Genomic DNA, 26,259 nt, shown 5'->3' with positions numbered 1-26,259 from the left:
CCTGTAGCCTCCCCTCTCCATAGTCTCCATGGAGGTGGTGGACTGAAGTATTCTAATTGGTGAGTTTAGGAAGAATCCACTGGCCCTGTCTGGCTCTGACCTCTGCTTCCCTCTTAGGAGCTGGCTGCCCACAGGAGCACATGATCCCTTCTGCCCCTCCTGTTGCAAGTCTTATCTGGCCCAGCTGCTTCCCTGAGCTGCAGGGACTAGATGGGCAAATATGCCACTGTATCCTGGAGCTCAGTCAGAAGTAAGATTGACTCATCCTTAGAGCAACATCCCTTAGTTGGGCTTCAGTCATTAATAACAGTGATAATTAGGGCTCCATTAGAAACAAAACAAAACATTTCTTGAACTGTTCAGAACTCTGGCAAGGAAATGGGTTATTTATTGGCACCTTTTCAGAAAGGCTCCAATAGTAATCTTCAATAAAATAAATGAGTAGAGTCTGAAGGAACACTCAAAGGAAGGGGCTTACATTTTCTAAGAACCCACTACCTACCTGACATTTGGTATGTCTATATTATCTCCACTCATCCTTACCCATAGCCTAATGAAGGAAGTGAGAAAAAGCTAAGGATTAGCCCACTGGCACAGATGACTGATCCCAGTTAGCAAGAAGTAGGGGTAAAGAGATCTGCATCTGGAACCTTGGAGGCTTTACCAAGGGCTCCTCTTCCTATTTCCATGTCCAGTCAAAGTTACCAGGAAACCACAGCAACCCAAATGAGGCCAGTGGGGATTCAGAGCCTTCGGGAATAAAGGTGTGGATCACTCTGCAGGATAAAACTATTGACCAGCTAACACCCTGGATGAGGTCAAGAAAAATTCAGAAAGGATGATAGAATAAAAATGTTAAAATTATTAACCATGATTTTGTGCCCAGTTATAGGAACAAGGGTGTGTATGTGTGTACATAAGTGTGAATACAAGCATAAGTGTAAACATACATGCATATATACACACGCACACATGAAACTTAATTTTTTTCTTTTCTCTCCTCTTATATTTTATCATTTTATACACATTTTATTATAGATCAGGTTTATTATTTTATTTCTTTAACTAACCTTGTTGGAGACCAACACAATTGACTCTTCAGGTAGCAAAATATTCAGATGAGATTGTGACCAAATTTGTGAATTAATGATCATACTCCAGAAAGAGAGGGCTGTGACTGTCCCCTAGACATGGATACAATTGTTATGACTTTCTGTCTCCTCATTCTAGAGAGAAGGAGGCAATGTCTTTATTTGTACAAAAAAAAATATCTTTTTAATAGCATCATAAGGTTGTTTCTGTGGCCATATAAAGTATAAATACACATATATGCATGTGTGTGTGGATGCCAAGTTAGTCAAGGGCTAGAGTGGGCCAATGATCAACCTATTGGCTTTCAACCTCAAACCAATTCTTCTGTCCTGGGACTTTATAGAGCCAATGGCACTGGCCATATTTCCATTTCACCAGCTACAGCCTATTGGGCTCTGCCAGGAGGAGATGCTAAGGCAGATGGGAAGAGGAAAGGAGATATTTGCTGCTTTATGGAGTTTCCTGTTCTGGTCTGCATCACCCAGCAACAGGTCTTCACTTTGGCAGTTGTGGTTTGTTCTGGCTAGTGGTTGGGTCCAATTTCCTGGTTTTCAGCTTTCCAAACACCAGTAAAAGCAGCTTCTTTTTTTTTTTTTTTTTTTTTTTTATTTTATTAAAAGCAGCTTCATTGCATCCTCTCCATGTTCCTCCCCTTACACACGTGGAAACAGGCTCATGTCTTAGATTTTCAGGCCTTCCCCTGAGCTCCAAACATGCCGGCACAGACAATGCCCCTTCCTGAGGGACCGAGGGACTTCCATTTCTGCAAGTGTCCTACCACAAGCTTCCATATGAACTAACTGACCTCCCTTCCTTCCTCCACCCTTGAAGGTTACTCTTTTTCTTTCTGTGTCTCACTGGCTCAAGGCCTAGTTAATAATTCTTTGTACCACACTCTCTGTTAAATGCACTAGTTTCTGTCTTTTGCCTGAACCTTGACTGATGATGATAGACTTTATTTTCCTAATTTTATGATAAGGCAGTAGAAGTCCATAGGGAACAAACCACAGAGTCCCAGCCAGCATCAGGATTTGAACTTAGATCTGCATACCTCCAAGAATTGACTCTTTCCTCAGTTTCCCCTCCAGAACCTACTTAAATAACATGCCTGTTCTTCCCCTCTGGAACATACAATTCTTCCAAGCTCAGCACTGCATTGTCCATAGTAGCAGGTACTCAAGGAATGGTGGTAAGAAAGAAAGATGAAAGGAAGGGAGGGAGGCTGAGAAAGAAGAGAAAAAAGTGATTATAAACAGACGATCATAATAGAATGTGAGTTGCAATGGTAATTAGAATGCACAGAATGCTACAGATCTATCAAGTCGGAGAGAGAATGTCAGAGTTTGTTTGTAACACGAAGCCTCAACAATTCTGAAAAATTATTAACACTCTGTTATTTCTTGAATGATGCCTCTGTTTCATTCCATCCTATAGTAATTGGACCTTTTCATGATCTCCTAATTTCAATCTTTCACATCTCCCCCACCTTTTTGTCTTTCTTGCATTCTGTGTAATTTTTTTTTCCATATTCATCATTAATTCTTCAGCCCTGTCAAATCAGTTGTTTAAGCCATGGGTTGAGTCTTCCTATTTCAGTGACTGTATTTTTTCATTTTGGTTTATATTTAGTTATTTTATGCTATCCACCCTTGTGTTCTTTTAGTGTTTGTCATTGTTGTCATGTATGTACCATGTAGCCTTTTTTTTTTTTTTTAAGATTTATTTATTCACAGAGAGAGAGAGAGGCAGAGACACAGGAAGAGGAAAAAGCAGGCTCCTCACGGGGAGCCCAATGCAGGACTTGATCCCAGATCCTGGGATCAGGCCCTGAACCAAAGGCAGACACTCAACCACTGAACCATCCAAGCATCCCACCATGTAGCCTTATTCCACTTTTCAACTGTCGGAAGTTCAGGAAAATCTAATTCTGCTGGGGCTTTTCGTGGCTTTTCAGATTGTCTCCTTCACTTCTATGTAACATTCCTTTGGAAATATTTGTTTTTCATCTTTGCTGTTTTCTCAGTGCCCAGATTAATGCCTGACATACTACTAGTCTTGATAAATATATGCGGAATGACTAAATATTGGATTGTTTCCTTTGTGGATTTTGTAATTTTGGTCTGTGAGCTCATGTTCAGTTGAATTTTAAGTGCAAATCTCTTGAGTGGCCTAGTTAAGAATAAGCTTTGTGTTGGCTTTCACCAAGCACCTCGGGATGGCACTAGTTCATTTTAGTTTAATTTATTAGCTTAGGGGGTAGTATGAACATAACCTTCAAACTTGCATAAAAGCTATGATAACAAAACATGGGAGATATATATATCATATATATATATGAAGATAGATAGATAGATAGATAGATAGATAGATAGATAGATAGATAATAAATAGATAGAATTTATTTGTGAAGGGAGTCAGTTGTCAGTTGAGTGTCTTGGTGTTATGTGTAGCTCTCAATCTTAGCATCTCCCCTTACTGAAACCCCAGTCAACTCTTCAACTCAACTCCCCTGGAAGCTCACACCTGCCACCTGGTTTTTAATTTCTTACCTATTTTTAGTTCCTGGTTTACTTTCTAACTTTCTTAAGCACTTAACTGTGTGTTCAAACCTCCTTCTTATGATGTATTCAGCATTTCTGAGTGGTGTGTAATGAGAGGATACAAGTTTATCTAATCTGCTATATTGCTAGACATATAACTCATTTAACATGTGACTCATCCATTATACTGGTTAGACATATAACTGCTTATATCTTTAATCAGAAAATATTAATGTACTTAAAAGTTATTTTTATGTTCTACAGAGTAGGCTTATAAAGAAAAGAGAATGCCCATGTCCACAAACTTCCCTTCCCTAAACCACTGCTCTCTGAAGGCAATAATTTCATCTGTTTTAGCTGTTTCTTCTGGCATTTATCTCCATATTTCTAAGCACAGCCATTTCTGCTATAATGTCAAATGTATTACCCAAAAGCCTAAAAATAGCAGATTTATGAGAAAACTAGGATTAAGGGCGGACCACTCAAAAGCTATGGATGTTGAAATGTGCAGCATCAACTAAAACAATAACAAGCCTAATAAAAAGAGTCACAGAGCTAAATCTCTAGTGACATTTGCACCCAGCATGGAATGCCCAGATCCTCTGCAGCCTCATACCCTGGGGCTCATACACTGTCCTCCAAAATGTCAATGCTCAAGGGCATCTGCTTCTAAAAGAGACCAGTTTGATCAAAATTAAAAATCTTTCCCAAGCTGTAGATTTCATACTCAATCTTTTCTTTTCCTCATACAGAGGGATGTCTGCAGCCTCTTCATCAATACCTCCTCAGTGCCCCCAATGATTCTTAAAGCCACTAAAATGTCACTATTTGCTCCAAAGGAAGTTATTTCTATAAGACTTCCAGCTTGATTTTTCTTTAAAGTTCTCATATGATGCTAATATTCTCCTCTTAAATTTTGAGAATGCTTGCTTTGATAGCTTCAAACTATATTCCAAAAGAAATCACCCATGAACCAACAAAATCTCCATATCTACGCACAGCAAATATGTATAAACCAATTTCTGTAAGAGACATATATTTTGCATAACAAACTATCTCTGATTTCATATTTGGCCTTTGATATTATCTATTGGTTTTCTACCATGAGAGATGGAATGTTAAAACATCTCAACTCCAAACATAAACCTCCACTACCTCTAGCACCATCATCCACCCAATATAGTTCTAGCAACTCTTTTGGATAAGCCACTAACCAGCATTTACTGCATATACTATTTTGCATATGCAAATTTTATCCATCATTGTTCTATGTGTTACTCTGGTTGCATTTCCTTTTGCATTAAAGTACAGCTAACTTTTCCAGGATTTTAAAAAAAACTTTTTTTCTTTATTTTCTTGTGTTTCTAGTGTTTAAGTTTGAACTATGAATTAAACACCCAACATGATGTGAAAAGAGAGAACTCTGTATTTCTGCTCTACTGTTCACAGGACTTTTCTTCTGGCTCCAGAGGTGTGGGTGTTCCATACCAAGCAATTCTCCAGCTCTCTGCATACCATCTAGGGATCCTACAATTTCACTCCATCCTGAGGCTATCCACTTGGCGTTTAGCATCAGGTCATGGGATCCCACAGGCTCAATCCCACACAATTTCCCCTTTCCCAACTTCAGAGAACAATTCTAAGTCCAGTTGGTCTCCTGTGCTTCTGACCTGATTTGACTATAAACCAGAGGTTTTCATGACCTCTCTTCAATGTAAGCACTTTCTGAGAGTAGCTCACAGAACTCAGGGAAACAGTTTACTTCTTGATTACAGGTTTATCCTAAAGGGATACAATTTGGGAATCACCAGATGGAAGAGATGCACACAGCAAGGTTTGTAGAAAGGGGCACAAAGCTTCCATACCCTCTCTGGGGGTGTTACCCTCCAGGAATTGAGGTGTTCAGCAGCCCAGAAGCTCTCTAACTTGTCACTTAAGACTTTCATGCTACACAGTCGTTTTCTTGGGTTCCTCCTCACTGCTCTGATAATTCTCTTCCCCTCTAATATGTGTGGCTATCTTATTTCTTGGAACTCTTGACTTCTTTTTGGTTTACTCTCTCTGATGTATTCATAAGACAAAAACCCATGAGAGGCTAATTGAGCCCTTGAAAACTTGAATATATCTTTATTCTACCATCACACTTAAATGATAGATCAACTGGGGATAGAACTTGATTTCTTGTAGAACTTTGAAGGTAGTAGACTTTTGGTTCTAATATTGCTTGGAGAGGTCTAACCCTGTTCTGATTGCCAAGCCTCCTTGTTTATCCCCTATATTCTTTCTGACATCTTTTAAGGTATTTTGTAAATCCCCATTTCCTGAAATTTCACAAGGGAGTGCTTTATTGTGGATTTTCCCCCATTGTTTTGGATAGTGATGTTAAAAAATAATTGAAAAAGACAATTTAAGGTGATACAAATTTCATTGAACACTTCATGAAGTGGACAGTCTTGATTTGGAGAATTGCAAAATGGGGCAGAAGGCAGGAACCTTTTATTAGATAAAGAGTAAAGAACAAGGAAGAGAAAAAAAATAGAAAACATCTGGCTGGGATCACATGGTCAGCTTTGTCTGGGGTGAAAAACCCAGTATTGGCTTGGGGTCTGGAGATTGGCTGACCAGATGTCCTTCTTTCTGGCCATGCAGAGAATTTACAGGGACATGAAAATTATCTGAATTTCGGCTTGCTGACATGGTATCTTGTGCAGGAGAAGTTCCATCTTGGGCCTAAAAATTTATTTTAACGATAGTAAGCTCATTTTACTATTAAAACACACACCCTTTAGGGAAGCCCGGGTGGCTCAGCGGTTTAGCGTCGCCTTCAGCCCAGGGAGTGATCCTGGAGTCCCGGGATCGGGTCCCACATCGGGCTCCCTGCATGGAGCCTGCTTCTCCCTCTGCCTGTGTCTCTGCCTCTCTCTCGCTCTGTGTCCCTCATGAATAAATAAATAAAATTAAACACACACACACCCTTTAATTTTAATGAATTAAGCATTTTCTGTTAAAGAACATCTCCTTTCTTTTTTGTCTGGTTCTTCTCTCCAGAAATTGATCAACTTTTGAACCTCCTATGATTCCCTAAATTTCTAATACTGTCTTTAAAGTTTGCCATCTAATTATCTCTTTGTTCTGATTTTGGGAAAATTTCTTTAACCTTATTTTCTAACCATTTCATTGTATTATTATTATTATTATTACTACTACTACTACTGCCATAATATTCAATTTCCTGTAGAATTTTGTTCTCTGCATGTTCATATTTTTAGTTTCCTGATCTTGTTCCATATGCAACATCTTATTTTATATATCTAAGAATCTAAATTACAGATGTTCTTCTGCTTCTTGCATGTTTCTACTTTGATAAAATTCCTCTTTTGAAAATTGTGTTTTCAAAAAACGATATCATCCCTTTATGTTAGAGGCTGCCCTCAAATGTCTGCTGGTGCCTGGTCATGTTTAAGGTTGAGACTAGAAAGCTGATGGAAAGCTCTGTGTGTCTGTGCCTATTGTTTCCGGGAAGGCTCTATTGCCAGTGGATCAGGCCAACCACAGCCATTTCATTACTGGACCTCCAGCTGACAGCTTCTATAGGTCTTCTGTTGGTCTATTTCTTCAACCAAGCATCCTCTCAGCTCCTGCCAGGGTGTAGAAGACTGCCTGTCATTGTTCTCTCAGATGAGGAAGGGCCAGGCTGAGCATCCTGCTTCTCCCTTGCTGACTTTCCCATAATACCCTTGTTTCCATAAGGTACCTCCCTTCTACCTTAGGCTGTTCCAGACATTACCATCTCCAGAGTGAAAATCTCTCTTCTCCTGACAGTTGCCTGGCTGTACTTGGGAGCAGGGCAAACATGGGAAGCTAACTGCTCCTTATATAGTCTTGTAAGCAGTGCTCTGAGGTCTTCCACCAAAAATCCCATTGTGAAAGATGCCTAGTGACTCCAATTTGTGAAAATTGTCCCACTTCAGCTTGTTTCTTCTTAGGTCTCTCCTTTCTTCTCCCCTCACCTCAGTTACATTGTGTTAAAGTTCCGTTTTCCCTACTCTTTCATGCCAGCTACCACTAATCCATCCTTCATTGTGTTGGAATTGCTCAGCTGATGCTGCCTCCTGTCGTGTTTTCCTGGAACTTAGGGTGTATGGTCCTCTATCCTCATTTACTACAGCTTCTAGAATGTGATTCCAGTATTGAATTTACACCCTGTTTAACTTGAAGTCTTGCTTTGAGTCTTCCACAAGCATGAGAAAGTCAGAAAGGAGAAACTGATCATGGAAGGGAACTCCACATTAAGACAAGGGCCAAGACGGTGACAAATGACAGAGGTATGTGATGTCTGCTATGAAGATCTGAAAATGAAAACTTAATGTAACTCTTAGTTACCTATCACTGGGATAGAATTAACATTTTATCCAACAGCTATGACATTCGTCTTTGGGTTCCTACACAAAATCCTTTGAGGATTCCATACTCCTCACCACCCCTTAGTACATACATAGACTTGCTCTTTCTCCTTTAAGTGGAAAGACATATCTCAGGTCTTATAAAAGGGCAGGTTCTACACAAACTTGCCATTTTCCACATAAGGTATTAATTAACCCTCCCCACCCCACATTCTGTTTTGCTTCCAACTCCCTGGTACCAACAACATATGCTCCATTTTGTACTCACTCATCTGACTTGACAGTCTGGAACCGTTTCTCCCTCTCCATCAAATTTCTAATCACAAAATATTTGACTTACTTTATCGGCTACATATCCTGATTTTGCAAATATGTACATCTTTCTACTCAGAGACACCAGAACAAGTAGCACCTTCTCTGGGCTTGCCCTTGTACTTTATGGGAACTCATCCCTAAAGGTGCTTGGCCACTTCTTTCTAATTTGTGTCCCTTTAGCTGACTTTGGGAAGATTTTTCTCCTCACTCAGGCTTCAAAGTAGTCAATATGGCAACTTTGTGCCAATTAGACAAAAGAATTGGTTTCTCAAGTCATTTTATTTCAATCTACTTAAAACATGCATTATAACTGTACACATCAACAATGATGACAATGGTGAATGGTGCTCCCAGAAGTTGTACAATGCATGATTTGTGCTGTCAGCTGCAACCCTAACCCCACCCCAACCCCCCCCCCCACACACACACACAGGTTAATTGTTTTTAGCAGACTCCACAAAGGGAATATGCCTCTTCTATCTCCCAGTTTCCTTCTGCTGAGGAACATAGGACAAAAGTGGACTAGGGCCAATTTTAATAATTCTGTTTGTTACTGCTGGTTCTAGCCAGGGACTTAGCATGAAAGGAAGGCACTTTGTTTACTTTTATCTTAAAGCAGAAAGTTCTTGCACTTACCCTGTGGTGAGATCCAAGGGCACATTAATGTCTTGGGAAATCCTACGCACTGTAGTATGAAGTGTCCATGTTTCTCACATGAAAGAAACATAAGTCATATTAAACTGTAGAGTAAGTGCAAGAACCTTCTGCTTCACATCATAAAAGCTGCTTTTTCAAAATAAATAAATGAATATCAATTATTATATTCTTCTTCATTCTCCTACTCTCCAGAGTTATCATGAAAATATACTCCAAGGACCAATCATGGTGGCCAAGGGAAGGTTACACTTTCGCACCTTTTCAGTCTCCTCCTAAAGAGAGTCAGCCTTTTGTCCCAGTTGCTAGATCCTTACTCATGTATGTGCAAGTGGGACTTGATCCTGGAACTCCAGGATTATGCCCTGGGCAGAAGGCAGGTGCTAAACCACTGAGCCACCCAGAGATCCCCAGATTATAATAATTCTTGATGATGGTGTATTATGATTTTTTATACATTTCCTCCAAATTTATAAGAACACTTCAGGAAAAGTCTTAATATCCTTCTTTTATAAACGAGAGTTTATTTCTGAAGCTTCCTGAAAGTTCCAAAGTTACTTCATTTATTATCCTAAGGCCAAAATGAATAATATAGAGAACTATATATAGAATTTCCTAGAATATATCAAAGGTAAGTCCTACAGATGGGTGAGAAGAGGGGAGTTTAACACTCATGAGTTTTCTTCATTAGGTATGAGAAAAGGCAGTAAGACTTATATCATAAGCATGTAATGTATGAGATATCTGGTCAAGATTTCCTAACATCCCTATCTACATATAGCTACCTAATGTATGCTCAGAGGTAAGGGTCACCCAGATTAACATTATATTAAAATTCTCTAACTAGTGAGCTATGTTCTTTCAGCTACTGTCTCTCCAACTAACTTCAAGTTTGCTTGAAAAGAACTTAATACATGCAATTTTAAACATCTGATTCTTCCTAGAAACCCCCTAGTAGTTCTGTATTCATTTCTTTCCTGTGATTCATTCTGTGATTAGTCTGGTCATTAATGATACCATCTGCAAGTGCTGGGATAAGACATGAAATTTCTTTTTGTAACACCTCGTCAGGTGTTGAGGACAAGTCTACAGGGAAGAAATTAATTATCTCTGAGGGCCATTCCACTTTTTTAAAGCACTTTAGGAAGAATGTTTAATTCCTTCTCTTGGTAAATTATGAAAAACTCTTAAAGAGTTCTTAAAGAGAAAATTCATTTATATATAATTTTTCTCCAAGTAACACACATATTGGGGCTTCCTTCTGCAACTTCTCTCATCAATATTTTTATGGGACATAGATTTCGGTGGCATATTACTCATCACCCCCTACACACATATATGTATGCACACCTTTTCTGAACTTTGTTAGCAGTCCTATCTCAAAAGAAAATAAAATGCAGTTAAAAGGGCAGAGTATCATAAGCACATTAAGTGCTAGATTTCAAAATGAAAATGGATTCTGTAATTCTCTATTTCTTTCAAATTCCAATCAGTCTTTCATCCTAATCTTAGTGGCTAAATAGTGAACGAATGCCACAAGTCAGATTACAGTGTAGCATCCTCTCTGGTTATCAGAATTCATTGTGCACCCTTGGCTGGGATGCTCCTTAACTTAGTTTGAAATCCTCATCATATCGTTCCCAAAGTAAGTAAATAAGACACATAGTGTACATTTTATGTGAAATTTTATCCCCTCCTCCATTAATATGCTCTCATTTTCTGCTTCTTGAATTTTTTTTTGTTTGTTTGATTCTTTTACCTTAAATTATTGGAGAGTCACTTCTGATATTTTTCAGGGACTTTCTTTCCAATCAGTCACCTGCCTATTGTCCCGGATACTTCCTGAGTGGTCCTAGTGCCAAAGCATTGAGCCTTGTACAACCTTAGGGAAATTCTCTAACAGGAACAGAGAAGTTTTAGTTTTAGTTTTAGTTTTAGTTTTAGTTTTAGTTTGCTAAGGCTGCCTTAACCAAATACCACAGACTGGGTGGTTTGAACAAGAGACGTTTATGTTCTCACAGTTTTGGAAGTTAGAAGTCAGAGATCAAGGTGTCAGCAGAGTTGGTTTCTTCTGCAACTTCTCTCCTTGGTTTATTGATGGCCATCTTCTCCCTGAGTCCTCATATGGTCTTCCCTCTGTTTGTCTGTGTCCTAATCTACTCTTCTTATAAGGACACCAGTCAGATTGGATTAGGACTCATCCATATGACCTCATTTTAACTTAATCGCTTCTTTAAAGAGGCTGTCTTCAAATACAGCTACATTCTGAGGGACTGGAGATTAGGATTTCAACATATAGATTTGGGGGGAAGGGGAAGGAAAACACAACTTAGCCCATAATAGTGATAATACTGTGACCTTGAAGATGCACAATGCATTGTTATATGTTAGAGGCTCTGATCAATCTGGTAGCAAAGTCATTATGGTAGCAAAGTCATTATTTAGTTTTGTCCTTACTAAACTTATTTGACTTTTTTTTTTCATAACATTCATTAACATTTCATGGAGAAGAATTTTACAAGAAATAAACTTTGAGAAATACTGCTATCCAGTCCAGGCATGCTAGACCAAGATTACTTGGAGTCATGTTATATTCATTCTGACTCTCTATTGAAGGATAAGTTTCACAAAATTTTATAGCAACCAAGTCCAAAGATAAAATCTTTGAGAGGAAAAGTGAATGTTGGCTCATCACTAAATGAGAGATCATGAAGATGGACACTAAACTAAATGTGCATCTTCACCCCTATGTCTTCTTAGACTTACCTCTTGTAATCACAGCCTATCTGCCAGCAAATTATGAATGTGACCACTTTTTCCTACTGCCCTTTCTCCCATCCTGGTCCAAATCTTCCTAACTTATGTTTCTGTTCACACTCTGTCACCCCCTTGGTTGATTTTCATCAGAACAATTGGAGTGGTCCTGCAAAAGGTGTTCAATTCCAGCATTCCACTAGTCACCCACCCCATGGGTTTACTCCTTGCCCACAGTAGAAGCCAGAAGTCTTGTGGCCCTGTGGAGGTTTTACCCACTCTGCCCGCATTTACCTCTCTGCGCTCATTCCCTACCACAATCTTACCTGCCACCCTGACCCACCTAAGCAGGCTTTTATCTGCACACTCTGATCTCAGGTCTTTGCATATATTCTTCATCTCTTCAGGAACACTGCTCCCCATATACTTCCCCAGCTGGCTCCCTCACTTTCTAAAATCTCCTCTTAATGATGCCTTCCATGCCAACCCTATTTAAAATTACATCCTTCCAGGTGCACAGGGGTGGCTCAGTCTGTTGAGTGTCCAACCCTTGACTTCAGCTCAGGTCATGATCTCAGGGTCCTGGGATCATGCCAGGCATCAGGCTCCATGCTCAGTAGGGAGTCTGTTTCTCCGCCCCTCTGCTCATATGCTCTCTGTCTTTCAAGTAGATAAATAAATCTTTCAAATAAACAAACCAAATAAATAAATAAATACATACATACATACATATTAAAACCCTCCAACACACCCTATCTTCTTCTTCTCAATTATTTTTCTTAATATGAGCTTCATGAAGGCATTTGTTTTGTTCACTGCTATCCCATCATTACCTAGAACAATGATTGGCACATAGTTAGTGATCAATAAACTTTTTTTTTGACTGAACACATTACTTTGGTTGGATTACAAACTTTCTTTCCATTCTATTACATTATCACAGTATTATATTACTCACCTGTTCATTCATTCTTTCATTTGCAACAAGTGAACATCTGTTTTGTATGTGTTCTGTAATGGTAAGTAAACAGGCATATCCTGAATAATATTTACTTGTCAAGTAAATTGAAATATACAGTTTCTCTTTGTAATTTTTTTTTGTCTCTCTACCCTAACAACACCAACAATTTTTGTTTCAAATAAAAGTAGAGCTAATATTGATAGAGTCTAACCTCCTTGTCATGCAATTTGCTGGGTACTTTATATGCATTTTCCAATTTAATACTCTCAAAGCCCTAAGAAATATGTAATATTTCAGCTCTTAGTTTTGAGGTTTATGTTTGCTGATCCCCATTTAATAGTTGAAAAGGCTGAGTCACAAAAACATAGTAATTACCCCACAGTTTCTCAGAGCTCTAAGTGCTAGAGCTCAGATTTATATTCAGATCATCTGTATCCAAAAGTCAAGAGGCTTCTTCTTTTTTCTCTCCTTCACTTGTATTCTGGATATTTTTGAAAAATAGTTTGATGTTCACTGTTCCCAAAGATTCAACCAGAAATACCTTTCCGAGTCCTTGTAATTCTCCTAGACCAGCAAGAGAGAAAGGACCATTGACCTCCAAGGCCTTGTATTATCCTGAGAACCAATTAAACAACAACAACAACAAAGGAATGAGTGAATATACAAGAAACTGGAACGGTGTGACATGGCACAGTGACTCAGGGATGACTTTAGCTAGCGGGCCTGAAAGTATGTCTGAGAGGGTGACCTTTAACTGATATTCAAAGACCAAGAGGAGCAGAGAGTGTGTTTCCAGAAAGGACTTTGCAAGCAAAGGAATAACTGATGAGAAGATCCTGATGCAGAAATAAACTGAACCTTCATGGAAGGCAGGGCAAGGCCAGTATAGCCAGGACTGAGTGGCTGAGGTGACAAGTGGTCAGAAATAATGGTGGAAAGATGCATAGGGACCAGGCCAGAACCGAGACCTCTACAAAGACACACAAGGAGTTTGGACTTCATTCCAGATGTCACTAATAGATTTTAGAGAAGATGCAAAAGCAGGGAAACCAACCAGGAGACAACTGCAATAATTCACAAGAGAGATGGTGGCTGGTCCAGAGTGGAAAGAGTGGAGATGGGGATGATATAAGTATGTTTTGCAAATCAAACTATACGTCCCTGAGGGAGAATGCTAGTCAGGGCTGAGGTTCAACCCAGGAGCTGGGTTTGAGGCTTGGGCTTGCTGGGTGGCAGGTGGTGCCCTTCTTATGACAGGGAAGATGGAGAGGTGAAAGTTTGGGGAAAGTAGGGAACTCTAGAGTTCAGTTTGGGATTTGGTAGGTTTGAATACCCATTAGCCCACTGTGTTGAATATCTTCCATTTGACCTTCTCAATAATGACAGTCTCCTAGTTTCTTCTTTTTTCTTTCTAAAGATTTTTATTTATTTATTTATTTATTTATTTATTTATTTATTTATTTATTTAGAATGAGTGGGAACAGCAGAGGGAGAAAGAATCTCAAGCAGACTCTGTGCTGAATGAAGAGCCTGATTAGGGTCATGATCTCAGAACGCTGAAATCAAGATCTGGGCCAAAACCAAGAGTGCATGATGCTTAACCGACTGCGCCACCCAAGAGACCTTATCTCCTATTTTCCTTTGGGTCCTGCCTCCTGGAGGGCTGACCATGGCATTGCTGGGTTCATGCTGTTTGTCTTCCAGTTGGTTTTATCTAATAGAAAGTACTGAATTCCATACAGTGGGAGGGAGTGTGAAGCAGGGTGCTCATTGCCCGAGAGCCTTGCCTGCAATAGCTTACAAGCATTGCCTTCATCTCTCTTCCAAGGCCACAGCTCTTGGCTGGGGGTCCTCTCCTGAGCTCCTCTTTCCAACTACCCTAGGCCCTTTCCTCATCCTCTTGCACTTTCCAGTCTCATGGGGTGATTGTTCATTCCCATTCCTGCCAGTTCCAGGATACTGCCGTTTCTGACTGTGTCCTTCCTGAACCCTGCCAACACCTTTGTACATAGTTCTTTTATTAAAAATATGCATATATTACCTAGATTTGAATTTCTTTGATTGGTGTGTTCCACCCCTTTGGTCCCTTGAAGGATGCCAGAGTGAACTGGAGAAGACAACAGACACTCAGAAGAGCAGGGTGTTGCAGCAAGGGGCAAAGGTGGAGTACAAAGTTAGCTCATCCAGGGAAGATTTCCCTGAACCCCTAAAGGGTCACTTTTCTTCGTAGAGCTCAGTGCTCTCTACCCAGCCAGGAAAGGAGCACTCCGACTGACTCCCTCCTTGGTCTTGTCCTCAGCTCCTCTAATAAAAGCAGGGCAAAGCTATTAGTGGTTTTCCACTTCCATATTGCCATTTCAAGCGAGTTTTACCAAAGTCATTAGCTCTTTAATTTGCTCCCCGGGATGCTTGTTCACAAACAAGCAGCACCCACAAGTAGGATAGAGCTCTGCTTTTTTGTCTACTTTCTGTTTTAAAAATGTATTTTTCAAAAAAATTAAAAAATAAAAATAATAAAAATAATAAAATGTATTTTTCTTCTGGAGGGCAATGTGGTTTTGACCAGTATTCCGGATGAGATGGGGAGTGTGTATCACCTTCACGGAGGATCCCATGAAAGCCCCACCGGTGAGGTCAGTTACCAGCAAAGCGTGATGATGGATTTGGTTTCAATAGACCAAGTATTCAGATTCAAGTATGAGCTGCCAGGCAAGCAATTAATGTTTACATAGAGGGATTGAGGATATTAATAACACACTGAACATAAAAGGCACCTAGAAATCCTCAGTGTTCCATTGAAAAGCGAACAGCTGAGAGCTGATTTCCAAAGGGTGGAAGTAGCTTCTGGGGACTTTGGATTAATTACATGCGATCTATCTCACTAATTGCCACAGGAAGTGGAAGCTGCTATTATTTAATTGGCGCTGTTGTTATTTAATTTCTTTTATATTCTGAAAAGCAATTAATGCAGTGAGGAGAGGTAGGCTTGAACTTTTCAAAGCTTTCTCTAGGCTTCCCAGAACCCAGTCCTACATTGATTTTAGGGCATAATTGGTGCCTTGTCTCCTCCAGGATGGATGTCTGGATTCTTATAGTAGATGCTACCTGCTCCCTCTTCTCTGTGTTTCTGTAGACCTTCTCCTTGATCAGCAGGGTCTAACTGAGGATTCTCAATCTTTCATATGGCCTCCTTGGAATTCTGTGGTTCTTTGGACCCGTAGTTTAAACTCACTAGTGTAGATCCTGCTTGGTTTTGAAACTGGAAAATCTGCATTTCTGTGTTCCAAAGATCACCTCTGAAATTTCTTTCCTCTTTGACAGCTGCGGAAAGCCCTTTATTACGGTTTTTATAACCTCCAAATTACCTGCCCTTTTGAAACTTAGCAAGTCTAAAATTTTGAAAGGTCAGAAACTGGCAAAAGGTTGGCGCTTTGCTAGCCCAAGTCCTTCATGTTCCTGATGAAAAAAACAAAAACAAAGGATGTAAAAGCAAAAGTAACCAGCCCAGAGTTCCCGAGCTTAGTAACAGAGCCTGGATTCTACTGTCAAGGTCTCCTGATTTCCAAACTGCTTTTTTCCCTTCCTCCTGAGGAATACTTGCTTATCGATAAAATAATGATTGACAAAGTTCAGATTAGTGCTCCTCGAACTTGAATGTGCACACAGCTCTCAGAGGGATCTTGTTAAAATGCAGATTCTGATCCAGTGGTGAGGCGTGAGATTCTGCGTTTATAACAAACTCCCAGATGACCTGGCAGCTGCTGGTTCCCAGACTGCTCTTTCAATAGCAAAGATTTAGAAAAGGCTCAATGCAGGTTTAGATAATGTACTTCCTACAAAGGGCATCAATTGTATCTGTTCATGTTTCTCTCTCTCTCTCTCTCTGGTTTGTTTTTGTTTTTTGGTGATTTATTTATTTATTTATTTATTTATTTATTTATTTATGTATGTATGTATGTTTTGGTACTTCTTTCCAGAATCCTTTCCACTATCGTCTGACATCAGCACCTGACTTTCATCAAGCTATCTCTCCCACCTTTCCACGTGCCATCAATTCAGGGGCAAGAGATCTATCTAATCCCTCTCCATGTCCAAGGGCTCATGGTCTAGGTGTGGGCTTGTGCTCCAAGTGGGCTTGAGATCCATGCATGCATTTGTACTCTTGGAATGGTCATGTGACTGAGGAGCAGGCTTGTAGTCCAGGTATGGGCTCAGAGTTGGATGAGGGCTTGTGCTTCAAGCCTGGCCAATCGGTATGTCCTATCCCTTGATCCCTCTGCCTTATTGATTATAGTAACAACAATGGGCTACTAGAAGCTATGCAAATCAGAGACTTTCCAGAATTTATTGAGGAGCAACATATTCTTTTTGACAGGTTTACTGAGAAGGCAAACCTGGAGACAAATAAGCCATGATATGCTTTAAAATGGTCAACCTGAGAGGTGCCTAGGTGACTCAGGAAGTTGAGTGGCTGACTCTTGGTTTTGGCTCAGGTCATGATCTCATGGGTAAGATTGAGTCCAGGTTGGAGTTCTGCATGGAGTGTAGAGTCTACTTGAGACTCTCTCTCCTCTTTCTCTGCCCCTCCCACCTCTCTCTCTCTCTTAAATAAATAGATTGATCTTTTAAAAAATGGTCCACCTGAGAAGGAATCTAGTGTTTAGGAACACGTGTCTAGAGAGGAAGAAAATGGTTGCATCTAAATGACAACATTGCATACCTGGATCCAGTTATATGTGAAGCTCGGTCAACTTCCTGGACTTTTCTATTTTATGAGCAAATAAAATCCCTAGTTTTTGCTTCAGATGAGCTTCTGTAACTTGTGATCAGCGGAGTCTTGATTAATTCAGTTCCTATCAGGAAGGATTTGGAAAATATTACTATAAGAAATCAGAGAGTTCAGAGAAATAGAAAATGATTACTCAGTCACCCAGAAGTATCTGGACAACCACAAATTAAAGATTCCCAGGTGTCCCAGAAAACCTTGCTAAACCTCAACTACTTGTGCAGGCAAGGAAAAACCAAAGGCTTCAGGGTCCTTCATCCACTGACCAATCTGCTTGTCTATTCTGAAAGGACAGGTTCCAGGGAGAGTCTCCCCTACCTGTGTGACCTACACATGGAGCTCATTGCTTTCTATTCCTGCACATTCCTTTTATATCATAACCCCTTCTTAGGGCAGGGCACATCACAGGAATACCTGAGTTCAAAACATGCCCTTGGACCTCGCTGTTTGCATTAATAAACCAGATAATTTCATATCTCAGAGAGTCCCTTGTCTCTGTTGCAGGACTAGGACAAGGGATATATCCTTGCTGAGCCATTGTGTGGACTAAGTAAGTTGCTTTGAGTAGAATTGCCTTCTCTTTGTCATCTCATTTCCTTATCTGGGTTTTAATTTTCTCCCCCTGCTTTTATTTTATTTTTTTCCTCCTGATATGCCATTCTGACTACAAACTTCCTTTGCATTTTTGGAGGCCTCTTCCTGACTCCAAGATCTCTGGTGCCAAGAAATCAGAGACCTATACATTTCCCCCATCTCTCTTCAGGATCATTTTCTTGGCCCCAAATACTAGAGTCCCTGCCCTCACTGTACTCAGTTGTGAGTTCAGTAAACTCAAAATTAACATCAAGATAAAGCAAAAGAATGCAGACCAGGAGACTATAAAAAATACGTTTCTCAATAACATGATAATATTAGCTGATATTCTCTCCTTGGAGTCAGCTAGAACCTCTGCCTGGAGTGCAAATATCTACTGGCAGCTGAGGCCCCTCCCACTGCAGGCACACTTGTTCACTCTTCAACACAGCAGATGCCAGAAGAATATAGGGAAATAATTAACATATGCTTGGAAAGTGAGAGGGGTATATTCATGGGTAATATGCATAGGGACACTGTGGCCACTGGTCATTCTTCAAACAAATTCATTGTCTGGCCAGTGTTTAAATACTGTGCCAGAAGGATACTAAGGAGTGGGAGCCTGGAGCAATGTGCCCCTGGGAACTTCCTTGCTCTCCCCTGTCTCTTTGTTTTGCTTTGATTTGTTTTGGAAAGATGGCATACTAGGGTGTAGCCTATGTGCTCTGAGAACAGCAGTTTTCCAGGAATGAACACTGTGCACAATAACACCTCAGAGGCTACCTTTCATTCAGAAATGCATCCCAAATCTGATCCAGCACATAGACCTGAAGAGGGTCATCTCACCTTCTTACTTACCCAGGGTCATCTCTGTGGTAAAATGCAATATCCCTGGTGAATAGCTTTATAGACAGATATTTTAAGATAAAAGGCAAACCAGGGCAGACAGCAGTAAGAAATGCGGGAAAGGTGACAGAGAATGTCGAGGCATCCAAAGAATGAAATTTCAAACCCGGTTCTTTTAACTCAATTAAATAAAATCTGAAACGAAAGAGGAGACACTACAACTGATGCTACAGACATACAAAGGATCACAAGATACTGCTATGAACAATTAGGTGCCAACAAATGGGACAACCTAGAAGAAATTGAAATATTTCTAGAAGCAAATAACATACCAAGAATGAATCATAAGGAAAGAAAAGAATTGAACAGATCCATAATGAGTAAGGAGATTGAACCAATCCTTCCTAAACTCTTGCCAAAAACTGAATAAAGAGGAACCCTTCCAAATGTGTTTGATGAGGTCAGCTTGATCCTGATACTAAGGCCAGACAAAGACATCACACAAAAAGAGAACTAGAGGCCGACATCCCTGTGGAACATAAATGCAGAAATCCTCAACGAAATACTAGGATATCAAATTCAACACCACAGTGAAAGGAATATACACCATGACCAAGTGGAAACCTCCCTGGGATAGAAGGATGTTTCCATATATGAAAATCAATGCATGTCATATACCACATTAACAACATAAAAGAAGAAAGCCACATGATATTCAGTAGATACAGAAAAAGCATTTGACACAATTCAGCAAATGTTTATGATTTTAAAAAAAAAAAACCCTCAACAAGGTAGATATAGAAGAAATTTACCTCAACAAAATAAAACTTTCTTCTTAAAAAGGAAGGGAATCTTGTCTTTGTGGTAACATGGATAGACTTGGGGGAAAATGTACTAAGTAAAATAAGCTTGTCACCGAAGAACAAATACTGCCTGATTCCACTTACATAAGTTAAGCTGCAAGAGTGAAATTCACAGAAGCAGAGAACAGAATGGTGATGACCAGGGCTGGGGTGGGAGTAGGGAGGTTATGCTGCTGGGATGATGGGAAATTGTTCAATTAGCATGAAGTTTCAATTATGCAAGATGCATAAGTTCTAGAGATCCACTGTCCAGCATAGTGTTTATTGTTACCAGTAGTACACTTAGAACTTTATTAAGTGAGTAAATCTCATGTTAAGTTTTCTTACCACACACACATGCACACACACACAAAAGGACCACAAGAAAGTTTTTGGAGGTGATGGATATGTCTACTACCTGGGTATTGCAGTGATAATTTTGCTGATGTATGCATACGTCCAAATTAATCAAATTATGTCCATTAAGTATGTGCAATTTTGTGTATATTGATTATACCTCAATAAAGCTGTTAGAAAAGAATAATGAAATGCTTTCCTAATTGATCTATGTTTCATTCTTGCTTCTTTCCAACTCATTTTTCACATAGCAGCCAGAGGACTGTTGCAAATGTAAATTAGAACCTTTTGGCTCCCCTGCTAAAACCCTCAAATGCTTTCTCCTTATATTGTCATTGGACTGTAAGCTCTTTACCTCCAGAATTATTGTCTTCCTTCTACTCCTTGAACACAATGGCATTATTCGACACCACAGATCTTTCCATTTGTGGCTTGAAATGCTTTCCCCCCAGAACTCCACATCATTTTCTCATTCTGGTCTCTGTGCAATCACTTCTTTCAGTGTGGTATCTCTGACCACTCTACACAACTCAGCATCCCCTGCTCTCTGTCACATCCTCTGTTGTGCTTTGTTCCAACATAGTGATTGTCACTCTGGGAAATTATCATGTTTAGTTCCTTATTTATTCTCATTTTGCCTATTTCCTTCCCATTGTACTTGGCATAAAATAGATACTGAATGAATAATGCCTATGAATGAATGAGCTAGCTGAGTGGCCCTGCTTGAATTACTTAATCTCTTTGAGTCTCAGCATCCTCATTTATAAATTGAAGACATTAGACAAGGAGTTCCCCTGATATACAAAATCTCTTCCCTATGGCCTGAATTTATGATTTGGGATTAGAATAGAGGAAAATGCGATCTGGGGTTGTGTGACATGGGCTTGGTCCCAGAAATACTAAAAATATTATTGGTAATATAAAACTGAGAAAAAAATGAATTAAAATATAGATAATCTAATTAAATCCACAATTGCATGCTTTCAGTGAATTCTGAAGGCCAATGCCGTTCTAGACAGATGGGCATCTAGAAGGCCTCATGAAGGTGAGTCTAGAGAGTGGATATTTGGGCAGGGCCATGAAGGATAAAGTAGCTGTGGATAACATCACACACTCTGTTGATTTATTTCAAGACAATTCTCATTTACCTCTGGACTTGGGGTGCTGGCACATGATGCCATGGGAAAGTATGGAGTTAGGCTAGATGGCATTTGATAACTAGCTCTGCCATGTTCCAGCTGTGTAACTTTTATCTCCTTGAACCTGTGTTCTCATCTGCAAGATGGAATGAATAGTATCAATTAAACAGGGTTGGGGGAAGATGATTAGGCTATATGAGACAAGCCTGCATGTGTGGGGCAGTGACTCACTCCTAAATTACGCCCTCAAGAAATAGTAAGAAAAACAAAAGTAGTGAGATGCACAACTACATGTTACAAGTTTTATTAGGCCATCACAAAATTTGAAGAAAAAGATCAGAGTGAGAGAATACAAAACTGAATTTACATCATGTTTTGTTCTTGGCTGTGGCTTCTATGGGTTTGGATAAATGCATGACAAGTTTATCCATCATCATGGTAGCAAACAGGGTATTTCCAGTGCCCTAAAAACCTGTGCTCTGACTATTTATACCTCCTCCTGGCAACTGGCAATCTTTTAACTGTCCCCATAGTTTTTCTATTTCCAGAATGCCATATAGTTAGAATCATAGAGTATGTAGTCTTCTCAGATTAGCTTATTTCACTTAGGCATCTGCATTCAAGCTTCCTTCACATCCCTCATGCCTTGATAGCTTACCTCTTTTTAGCACTGAATAACATCCCATTGTCTGGATGAAACACACTTTATCCATTCACCTACTGAAGGATGTCATGGCAGCTTTCAAGTTTTGTCAATTACGAATAAAGTTTTCATGTGGACCTAAGTTTTCAACTGTTTGGGTAAACACTAAGGAACATGATTGTCAGATCATATTTGTAAGATGCTTAGCTTTGTAAAAAAAATTGCCACAGTCTACCAAGGTGGCTGTACTACTTTGTGTTCTCACCAGCAATGAATGAAACTCTTGTTGTTCAACACACTTAACAGCATTTGATATTGTTGATATTTCAGATTTTAGCCACTTTAAGTGTGCAGTGGTATCTCATTGTTGTTTTAACTTACATTTCCCTAATGATGTAAGATGTGGACCATGTTTTGAATGCTTATTTTCTAGCTATCTATGTTCTTTGACATGGTGTCTGTTCAAGTTTTTGATGCACTTTTTTAATAGGATTGTTCTCTGATGGTTGAATTGTTAGAGTTCTTTGCATATTTTGGACTGCCCTGTATTTTTCTCCACTACATCTGGCAACTTTAAACCTAGGACATCTGATGACAATAGTGCACATGCTTTTACGCATTACATTCCCCTGAGAGTCACACAGTCCAACCCTCCAAGGTCACATGCAGTGGGTGAAAATATGCTTTTGGACTTGAGTTTGCCTGCCTCCTGCCTCTCCATGCCTTCCTTTGAAGACAGGCCTGTTTGTTGCCTGTTGTCTCCTCATAATTAATGTGTCCCTTTGCACCCTCAAAAGTGCCTTACTTCTGCTTAACCACATATGAACCACGTTTACATCAGAGCAAAACAACATCCATGTAAGTGTCCCTGGTATTTGTGGTCATTTGCCAGTAATTCAGATGGTGACTTTTGGATACCCTAAGTGCTCAGAGCCTCTATACTGCAGCCATGCAGTGGACTCTCTCCTCTGGCATCCTCTGTGCCTCCATCCATTCGATGGGGAAGTTGAGGTAGGTAATGTCCAAGCCTTCTGCCATGTTGTGATATTGGTGTCTTGAGTGGTACCAAATCCCATCCTATTCCACCTTCCCCAAGAAGCCTTTCTCAGATGATTGCCCAGGCTGAGTCCATGCTTACCCAAGCATCCCCAGTCTTCTCTGCAGTTATAATTGCCCTTCCTATACAGCTCTGAAATTTTCTAATCCTATAGGTTGTATGTACCCTGATGTGATGGCTCTTGTTGTTTAGCACTATGGCAGCCCAGTGCCTGGCATGCAGCAGTGACCAATAAGTGTTTGTTGAATGAATCAAAATGTGACTACATGGATACACAAAGAAGGCTCCCAAGAAGACAAAGAATGGCTGGGAAAGTTGATGGGCACTTAGGACTCCCTGGGGTCCCTGTGCATCTGGTCCTGATGGAGGCATCCTGCCGAGCAACATGGAGGAAGCAGTTGTAAAGGCTCTATTACTCCCTGGCCCGCATCACTGACTCCACATGGTCAATCTCCCAAGATCCACAAGGGTTCCTCTATGAATATTTCCCCTCACGCTGAGTTAGAAACAGACATGGCAATAACAATCACACACACAAAATAGCAAACTATCTTCTCACTCCTGGCCATGCAGTATGACTCTTTCTGGGTTGGTTTCTCAGCGAGAACACATCTGTCGCATCTTGTCTCCCTGACTCATACACAGTGTGTCAGGTAGAAAAATGATGTGACTTCTCCTGAGAGAGGCCAGTCACTGAGGTGGCCACACCATTCACAGTAAGTCCCATGCTCAGTGATCAAAGAACACAAATGGTAAGACCTGTGTCTAAAATTATCCCTAAGCCTCTGCCTTCACAGCCAGCATCTGCTCAGTGTTCCAATAGGGTAAGTCTTGTAGTTACTTTTTCCTGGGTGGGAGATGCTTTTAGTAACTAGAACTTTTGTTTTCATAATAATCAAATGAAGTAGGTATAATTATGATCATCCCCATTTTGCAGATGAGAAAGCTGAGACACCAAGAGGTTAAGTAGGTTGCTCAAGATCACCCAGTTAGTGAGGGGCAGAGCAGGGAAATGAAGCTCTCTGGGTTGATGAGGATTAAGCCTGCCCTATGCAGCCAGTTCCAGGGACTTTCAGAAGCAGCTTCTCAATTGATGTGTTTAATATATAATTACTCCAGCATCCCGATGAGTTACTTCTTAGGAGCCCACTTTTCAAGATGAGAACATTGAGATTCAATGAAATTAAAGAAATGATACAAAGTTATAAAACTAATTAGTGATGGAGTCAGAATTCCAACCCAGATAAGTGTGACAGCAAAGTCTGTGACATTGTTAACTCTCTTCCTCCTTGTACCTATGCTTTTTAAAATTTTTTTAAAAGATTTTATTTATTTATTTGAAAGAGAGCAAGAGGAACAGAGAGAGAAGGAGAAGCAGACTCCCCTCCGAGCAGGAAGCCTAATGCAGGGTTGTATCCCAGGACCCTGAGGCAAACACTTACCCAGCTAAACCACTCAGGTGCCACGTGTACCTGAGCTTTATAAGCAAATTCATTAACTCGATAAGCGTATGTCCTTCATCTGTGAAGAGAGGTATTTATACTCAATGATCATGAATGATTTAAATTTTATATTCTCTGACTCAATTATAAGGATTTATTCATTGAACACCATTTTGTGACATCGTGGGAAGAAACAAGATGAATAGGGTTTCTGGGCTTCAGAAAAATAACACATGTAAACATAACGTGAATGGTATCAGCATGTCACATGACTCCGGAGATGTCTAAGCTCAGAGTCTAGTGCCAGGGTCAAGGTGGGGAAGCCACAGCAGTTTCATTTATTCAGCTATTTAGGAAATGACTATTAGGGTCAAGCAGTTTGCTAGGCGCTAGGGATAAAATGAGAAACAAAATAGCCTTCAGGAAGCTCATTATGAAGTGGAAGGCAGATAAGGAAATGGGAAAGAAGCCATGGTCAGGAGCACTGTATCTGTTGAGGTGGAATTTCCTGCATGGGCACCATACTGAAGGCTTCCCTGGAAAGGTTAACCAAGCTGCTGTGGTCCCAGAGCAGAGTCCCTAAGAGATGAGTCACCAGGTGGGAGGTGAGAAGGCAGGGAGAGGAAATATCTGCCTAGAGTTCCATGGGAATATCACATCCCAAGCACCGGGGAGATATATCAAGAGTGAGAGCCGCACAGATGCGCACAGGCTGGGTCACACAGAACGCCCACTAAGGAGCTGGGATTTTGTTTTTGTTCTAAGAGCAATGAGACTGATTGCCTGAGGAATACCAGTGAAGGTAACTGCCAACAGGCGTGTAGCCCTGCTGTCATCTTGGGCAAGTTACTTTATTTCTAATGCCTCAGTTTCCCATCTGTAATGAGTATATTAATAAGACCTGTCTCCCTGGCTTCAAGGAGAGAACCCCCATGGAGTTGAGCACAGAGACTGATTATCAAGTGATCAAGCTGCTTGACCATCATTATTTCCTACTGGACTGATGTGATCATTCCTATTTTGCAGCAGAAAAACCTGACAGCTTTGAGGTGCCTGGAATGACCCTACACAATAGGAAGACGTTAGATCATAGGAGAATGAATAGTAACCCCTATTTAGCTTCCGTTATCTTCCGTGTCTGAAGAGTTGTATTGTAGGTGCATTTCAGGTAAGAGTGGACAGCAGGGCAGCATCTCTGCCTGGAGAGGGGCCGGAGGAAGGAGACGGCCCACCGGGAGCAGGAGATTTACAGTCTGAAGGAAGGTCAAACTCCAGGCAGGGCTGTCTGGCAGTGAGAAGCACTGATAGCAAAAGATGTGAACACAAAGAAGCAAGTTTCCAGGACATCCGAAAAGAGGCCATTCAAGACTGTAAGAGTCAGATGTCTAAATAGTCATATGTATTCCCAAGGACAATTCATCCGGTGCCCAGAATTAAGTGGAAATAGGTCCTGAAGTCATTCAGTGTCACCTGATTAGGTTCCATGGCTACCACGTGTCCTCCAACAACAGGATTCTGTTGTGTTCCAGGCACCTGTAGGAAATGCAAGTGCATCACAGCAAGGGCAGTGGCGATGATGCTGCCCTGTTCCGTAGGCCAGCTACCTTCATAAGTGCTTTTACGACATGTAATCCCCACAGTCGCTGCCCTTCAAGAGCTCACCAATACCAGGGACTGCACAAAACAGAGAAGAGCAGAAGAGTCGGGTCAGAGGGTCTGAGTTAGGGTCGTGACTCTGCTACCATCTTGGGCATCAACCCCTGCTGTCACCTTGCCCACATCAGGAAGACCTCAGAGTTCCACCTACCCTACTATATCAGGGCCCTGTATTATGTTTATGGTTTTCTGGGAGGCA

Source organism: Canis aureus, chromosome 2 (assembly GCF_053574225.1).
Source record: "Canis aureus isolate CA01 chromosome 2, VMU_Caureus_v.1.0, whole genome shotgun sequence".
Classification (NCBI taxonomy): Eukaryota; Metazoa; Chordata; class Mammalia; order Carnivora; family Canidae; genus Canis; species Canis aureus.
This window is presented reverse-complemented; position numbering follows the sequence as displayed.